Source organism: Heterodontus francisci, chromosome 9, assembly GCF_036365525.1.
Source record: "Heterodontus francisci isolate sHetFra1 chromosome 9, sHetFra1.hap1, whole genome shotgun sequence".
Lineage (NCBI taxonomy): Eukaryota > Metazoa > Chordata > Chondrichthyes > Heterodontiformes > Heterodontidae > Heterodontus > Heterodontus francisci.
Window position 1 is genome coordinate 109,821,914 of NC_090379.1, and position 8,150 is coordinate 109,830,063.

The 8,150-nt window shown below is 42.3% G+C and overlaps 1 pseudogene; it reads right to left on the bottom strand.

Annotated features, from left to right (window-relative positions):
* Nucleotides 1-542: 542 nt before the first annotated feature.
* Nucleotides 543-4,285, bottom strand: LOC137373376 (probable G-protein coupled receptor 139; annotated as a pseudogene).
* Nucleotides 4,286-8,150: the final 3,865 nt, after the last annotated feature.

Below are 8,150 nucleotides of genomic sequence, written 5' to 3' on the forward strand. Positions count from 1 at the left end.
ATGGATACAGAGAAACTGGGAGAATGTAATTGAGTCCTTACAGGAAGCGGGATGGAAGCATGGTAATCAAGGTAGCTATGGGAGTCAGTGGGTTTCAAGTAGATATTTGTTGACAGAAATGAAGATAGAGATGTTGAGAACGAGAAGGGGAGAGTTGGTGATGGACCTTATTGAACTGAGGGGAAGGATTGACTTTTGATGCAAAGCTGATGTAACTAGAATATTTTAAATTGATGGAGAGGGTTGAATGAGCCATGGATATAGGCTGGAGGAGATTGGACAGGGAGAGTTTAAATATTGTCAATATGGAAAGAAATATGTTCTGTGTGACAAGAACAGTATCAAAGATGGGCCTACCAGGGCAGTCCTGTTTATGGGCCTTGGAAAGGAAAGCGGTTGAGAACCAAGAGCCTGGAGACAGTAAGGGGAAGATCTCCCGAGGTAACAAAATAGATACAGCGATCTGTTGCAGAATTGTGTCAAGAGTGAATTGATGAAGAAGCACTGTAACCAGAGTCAGTGATAGAAAGGTAGCTCTGCTTTTAGGCGATCTGCTTTAATCATTTAACGAATTTAACGATTGCAGTGAATGGATATTTGACTGCATTCTTCAGCTGCTCTCTGAATTTAGTCTGGGTCACTACATAAATACAGGTGTTGGTGCAGGTGCTCAAAAGCTGCAGCATGTAACCAGATTGTTCAGTGATATATGCAGGATCATGGGGACCTGCATAATCATCAATGTTATTAATTCGCCAATAAAGGAAATACAGAACATTTGTCATCCATAGCAGTATAAAACTGCCAGATATAGTGAACATTAAAATGATGGATTTCCTTCGGTTCTCCATCTCTGGGTCAGTGTGATTCTCACTCTTGCTGTGATCCAGTAGTTTCCTACGGACTCTACTGGCCACTAAAATGTGTCTGACAGTCAGAGCATTGAGCAGTAAAATCAGAACGAATGGAAGGAAAGGGGTTAAAATAATACTGAGGCTCTCAAATGCTACCCATGCAGTTTCAGTGTAATAGCTCAGTGATTCAATTCCTCCCCAGGGTACATTGTCAATTACATATTCAGGTTCATAAACAAAGTACCATGGAATATTTTTGAAGCAGAACAACACACTCACTGTCACAATAACCACAACCACCGTTTTCTCTGTGCAATATTTTGTTTTCTGCTTTGGGCAACAAATTGCAATAAATCGATCAAAAGTGAAAGTGACAGTGAACCAGACAGAAATGTCTGTGGCTGCGTAAAGCAGGACATGTATAAGAGAACGTGCAGGAGTGGTATCCAGGTAAGTCCCTGGGAAATGAAAATGAATAACTGTAAACAGTATCACATCAGTGAAAACGACCAGTAGATCTGCCACTGCCATGGCCACCAGGTAGTGGGTGATACATTTGGAGAGTCCGCACTTTCCTCGTGACAGGATCAGAATGGCCACAGAGTTAACTGAAAATAATAGAACAAAGGACAAGGGAATTACAAACAGTCATCTCAGAGAACATGGGATGTCCATAGAAACATGGGCACTTTAGAAGAGGAATTGGCCTTTCAGCCCATCGAACTTTTTCTGCCATTCGATTAGATCATGTCTGATCTGTATCTTAACATCATTTAATCTGCCTTGGTTCCATAACTTTCAATACACTTGCCTAACAAAAGTCTATCAATCTCATTTTTGAAATTTTGAATGAACCGAGCTCGAACAGCTTGTTGGGAAAGAGTTTTCCCGATTTCCAGGACACTTGGAGTGAGAAAGTTCTTCCTGGCATCATCCTTGAATAGCCTAGCACTAATAATGATGTGTCTCCCTGTTCTGGACTCCCTCACCAAAGGGAATTGTTTCTCTCTTGTCCCAATCAAGTCATTTACTCATCTTAAGCATTTCAATTGGTGAGGCCACAATTTGAATACTGTGTGCAGTTCTGGTCACCTTATTACAGAAAATATGGGATTGCACTAGAGAGGTTGCAGAGGAATTTCCAAGGATTTTGGTGGGACTGGAAAAAATGTAGTAATGAGGGAAGATTGGATAGGCCAGGGTGCTCTGATTGAAATGTACAAAATATTGAAGGGCCTGGAGAGAGTGGATGTGAAGGGCCTGTATACCTTATCAGAGTGGTCAGTAAGTAGGGTGCGTAGATTTAAACTGACTGGTAGAAAGAGTAGAGGGGAGATGAACTTTGTTTTTTCACCGAGAGCGTGGTGGGGCTCTGGAACTGACTGGCTGAAAGGTTAGTAGAGGCAGAAACCCTTAATTCATTTAAAAGGTGTCTGGATATGCACCTCAAGTGCCATTACTTGCAGGGCTATGGAATAATGCTGGAAGGTGGGATTAGACTAGATGGATCGTTTTTTGTCTGGCACAGACATGATGGGCCAAGTGTTCTTTACTGTGTTGTAAACATTCTATAATTCTATGATTTTCTATGATTCTAGTTGACCCTTTAATCTTCCATATTTAAACAAATACAAGCCTTGTCTGTGTAACCAGTGTTCATAGTTCAACACTTTCAGCAATGGTATCAGTCTTGTGATTCTGCACTGAACCTGCTCCAAGGCCAATACATCCTTCCTGAGGTGAGGAGCCCAGAACTGAATGAAGTTACTCCGAATGGGGTCTAACCAGACCTTCATACAGCATCACTTAATTTCCAGAGCTTTGTATTCCAGCCAACTTTTAGATAAATGATAACATTCCATTAGACATTTTAATGATATTTTTGTGTGTCCACAAACTTTTACTGATTTTTTTTTATGTGGACCCCAAATCTCTCTGTTCCAATTTAATAATATTTTGATCTATCTTTCTTAGGTCTGAATTAGATGACCTCACACTTTCCCATGTTAAATTCCAGCTGGCATAATGTTGCTCTCTCAGTTAATCAATTAATGTCCCTTTGCAATTTCCTGCTCCCATATAACTTAGTGTCATCAGCAAACTTAGATATGTGGCTCTCTATTCCATCATCCAGGTTATTAATAGATACAGTGAAAAGCTGAGACTCCATTATGTACCACAGTAGTTATCTTCTCAAAAAGTTCAACAATTTCAGGCATGATTATCCATTTGCAAATCTTGTTCCAGATAAGGATCCCAGTGAGCAATGGAGTTACACATAGTGATCTAAGAGGCAGGAAATTACAGCCAGTGATAGCAGGGAGCAAGGCAGTTATAGCTAGGGATTTAGGAGACAATGGGAGTTAGATCGAAAATGGAATCCAAAAGACAGCATAGGTTTGAGAAGAATGCGATGGAATTTTAAAAAAAGACTTGCATTTATATAGCACCGTTCACAACTTCAGGGAGTTCCAAAGTGCTTTACAGCCACCAAAGTACTTTTTCTTTTGAAGTGTTGTCATTATTATAATGTAGGAAATGTAGCAGCCAATTTGCACACAACAAGCTCCCACAAACAGCAATGTGATGATGATCATGAATGCTTCACGATATCAAGGCAATTGAATCACTTATAACTGTGTCAGCACTTTGTTCTGAAGATGTATTTCTAAAATCAATAATTATTTTGGAAATTAGTGAAGAAACAATAGCATGAGTTCGAACAAATAGCAGCGAGCAAGAGTTAGGGGAAAGAGCGGACGAAGGCACAGTGTTTACTAATGAAGGTGATTTTGAGAATTAATTCATATTTTGCTGTTGTAACAGAGGTGACAGTGTGTGAGGGGAGCAGGAAGATGAGACGATGGAAGAAAGGGCTGGTGGTTGAAGAATTCTGGTTTTAAAATTGGACAGGTCCTGATGCTGAGGAGATGCAGCATCTGGTGGTTCAGTTATTTTTTAGGATAGGGCCAGTCTACATACTCAAAATATGACCCAGTAAGGGTCAAGGGGAATATATCTAGTTAAAAGTCATGGTAATGGTGCCACTCACTGAACACAAACCGATCATTTCTGGACACACTTCATGCCAGCATTTATTATTGAATTTTCCAATATAAACATTTATAATGGCATTTCGCTATGTAAACCGTTACCTTTTATGGTTTGTTGATGAATCAACTGAATCACTCAAAATACTGTTTTGGAAAAAGTCTGGCATTTATCTCCATAACTAAAATCTGTAATCACCAACATAAGGTTTTAAACAGAATTTTAAAAGGCAAAAAAAAATCAAATAACATGGTTAAATTTACATTTCAAAAGTGATTTGCTTACATTAAATGGTTAATTGACTTACCAAGAATTCCAACAACTGCAAGAATAGCGTAGTAAATGTCTTCGATCTGATGGAATAATGTTAGTTCACGCATTTTCTCTGAGATGTGATGGTTTCTTTTAGTGCCAGAGGCAATATCTCTGTCTGATTACTTGAAATATTCAGAGAAAACTTGTATTTATACCGGAGCGAAGTCTCCAGTGAGATATTAGTTACATCATCATTCATATTAATTCAAGTTAATTGAACAAACAATTTGAGACAATCATGTGAAATCTCAGATACTCATCATGGAATAAAATATAATTAACTGGAGCTTAAACGGCCTTAAACCAAGATATTTCACATAAAATATAGTTGAATGTGATGATGTTCAAGCAGTATTATTGATCTATTGCAATGAACTGTTCTATGGACCATGTCCTTTCAATTTAACATTAAATGTCTGTAATGTTTAGACTTTTTAAAATGTATTTGCCTTGTGGATTTGGCACATGAAGAGTTAAAAAAAAGTATTGTCTGTGCTTTGCAAATCGAGGAGCTTAGGTATTAAACATATAAACTTCTTGCAAACCACATTTTCTATTGTAATCAGTCATCATAAATAACCTATACATTGCAGATGGTGATTCCAGTGGATACCTGTGTGTTGGATCAACAGCTTGCATTTCTACACCACCTATAACATAGACCAATGTCCCAAGATGCCTCACAGAGACATAAAGAAGATGGCACTGACCAAAGGAATGAGGAGGAGTGACCAAAGCTTCACCAAAGTGATGGGTTTTTGAGAGGGTCCATACCTTGTCACTTCCAGATTCAATTGTTCTAATGCTCCCCAGCCAGGTTCCCATCCTCCATGTTCTATAAACTTTAGTCAATCTGAAAATCTACAGCCCATATCCTTACCCACACCTAGTACCTTACAACTATCACCCTTGTCCCTGTTAACTTACATTGGCCTCTGGTCCTTCCATAACCCAAATTTAAAATGATCATCCCCACTTTTAAATTGCTTTACAGCTTCACCTGTTCCAATCTCTGTGTAACTACCCCAGCCCAGAATTGTCCTTTTCTCTGAGTCTTGTCTTTTCTGCATCCCTCCCTCCCTTTAACCCACTCTTGGTGGCTAAACTTTCACACTCTGGAATTCCCTCCATTTCCCCCTCTACCTTTCCATTTACTTCTCCTTTTTGGACCCTCCATAAAGCTCAGTTCTTTGCCCAAGCTTTTGATCACCCTTCTGAATATCTCCTTTGATGCAGTGCCATTTTTTGCAAGATTATTCCTCTGAAAAACAACTTGCGAAGTTTTTCAATGTTCAAGGTGCTATATAAATGCAAGTTGTTGTGGTTGTTGTTATATTAAATGTCTGCCTTGACTCAGGGGTAGCACTATCATCTCTCAGTTCGAATGTTGTAAGTTGAGGCCACACTTCAGGACTTAAGTTCAAAAATCCAGGCTGATACTTCTGTGTGGTACTGAGAGAATGCTGCACTGCCAGAGGTGCTGCCTTTCAATCGAGATGAGAAACTGAGGCCCAGTCAGTTCTCTCAGATGTGTATAAAAGATCCCATGGCACTTTTTCAAGAAGAACAGGGCAGGTAAAGGAAAGCACTTGCATCCATGCAACAGTTTTCCTAACCTCAGGATTTCCCAGTGTGATTTACATTGAATTAAGTACTTTCTCCTCGTTTAGTTCTTCTGGAGTCCTGGCCATTATTTATCACTCAACTAACAATACGAAAAATGGATTACCTCATTACTGTTTGTGCAACATTACAACATTGACTATGTTTCCGAAGTATTTAAAAGCACTTTGGGACATCCTGAGGTTGTGAAAGGTGATATATAAATGCAAATTTTCTGTTTTCCCTTTCACCTGTGAAATAATCTCCAATTTTTAACCATTTGTTCCTGTGGTGAGCGTGGCTGGCAAGAGCAACATTTGTTGCCCATCCCTAATTGCCCTTGCGAAGGTCCTATTGAGACACCTTCTTGAACTGCTTCATATGGTGTATGTGCACCCACAGCACTGTTAGGATAGTATTTCCTGTAATTTGAGCCAGCAGAAGTGAAGGACTGGCGATATAGTTCCAAGTCAGGATGGCGTGTGGCTTGGAGGGGAACTTGCAGGTGTTGGTGTTCCTATGCACCTGCTGCCCTTGTCCTTCCAGGTGGTAGAAGTCGCAGGTTTGGGAGATGCTGTGAAAGGAGCCTTGGCTAACAGTGCGATGGGGGAGAGGATTTTTCCCAATAAAGAGGCTGCCTCTGGCGTCAATGCCAGATTAAGGATGGCGGCCGGCATCCCAGAATTTGCAGACCAATCAGAGAGCTGGTAGATCCGCAACCACGGCAGCAGCATGATCGATGTGGCCGCTACTGAGGCTGCAAGGAAAAGGAAAGGGCGCCACCATATTGAGGTGACCTCGAAGGGCAGGCGAGACATTTTATTAAAGTGCTGGCACCAACTAAGCAGGTTCCAGCTATCTGAAGGTTGAACCCGACAGTGGGGACGTCGGAGCTGCAGGGGCTCCCATTGTCGCTGGGAAGCCCTTCCCTGAGCATCCAAAGAGGAATATTCCCCCCACCCCAAGCACCGGAAGCTGTTGGGTGTCCACTCTAATGGACTGGGCGGAATCCCCACATGGCGGGATTTCGTTCCGACTCCGCTGAAATGCCCTCGGGAGCATGACATGGCGGTTAACATGCTAGTTAATTGGATCAATTGGCTGCCTGCCTCCGATTGCCAGGCACTCGAGCCGCTGCCATTTCCACCTTTCGAAATATCCCGAGGCAGTGGGAAGATGTCAGGCTTCCCTCCCGATGCCTTTCACCACCATTTTACTGGACTACCCACTTCCCAGCTGGTATCTAGAAAGCTGGTAAAATCCCAGCACAGAAATCAGCAGTTTCTGTTATACTCTTAACATGTGTACATGAGCATTGGCATATTATTGAAGGTAAATGAGTCAGTTGTATTCAGTTAAACTATCATGTCTTGAACTCAAAGAAACTAACACTTTGACTTTAGCAATCACTGCCGATATTTTCCTGATACATGTGATCTGTTTTGATGACGGGAACTCCAAGTTAAAATCTATCATTTATCATCAGAAATAATGGCCAGGATTTTATCAGATGTCGCGAAGTCCTGACGATGGGACCGGTAGGGGATGCCATTGCCGTGGGAGTGGCGGGGGGGTGGGGGGGTGGTGGGGAGGGGGTGGAGTTGCATTCTGAATCTTCTCGAGCCGGCCACATAATTTCTGGCAGGCGGGGGAGCAGTCCGCTGAGACGGCATGGACAGGGTAGTGCCTGCTTAGTCAATGCTGGCGCCATATTTAAATGGAATCCCGTAGTTGTTGCAAAAGCAGCAGCCCCGGAGAGAGCAGAGAGGGAGGCCTGGCAACTGAAACACATCCGGGGATGGCAGAAGGGTGATCAAGGATGGTCCCGTGGTTGACAGATACCTCCTGCAGGTGCTCCTCCAGGCTGCTCGTGCTGTGGGTTAGGTCCTCTTCCCTGGGACAGGAGGAGAAGACTAGCCCAGCAAACAAAGAAAGTTTGGATGGAAATGACAGAGGAGGTGAACAGCCTTGAGGTCGTCCCTCACACGAGGCTGCAGTGTCTGAAAAGGATCAATGACCTGATGTATGGCAGCAAGGTGAGTGCAGCACACAATGTTAAACTTGCATCCTTATATATGACTGAGGATGAATGTGAGGTTGGTAGAAAGGACATGCCCACCCAGTCACTGACAATGCCCAGGCAACAGCATTGGCTGTCAGAAGCATGTCAGACTCTCTGTGGTTTGTCCCAGTCAGTCAGAGTTGACTCCAGCAATGCTACTACTGAGTGGCTGCGTGCAGGAGGAATCCCTGTGATGCCATGGTGGACAGTCAGGCTGCCACCAGCACCGGCGTTGTGTGTGTCTTTGATGGTAACTAAAGATTGCA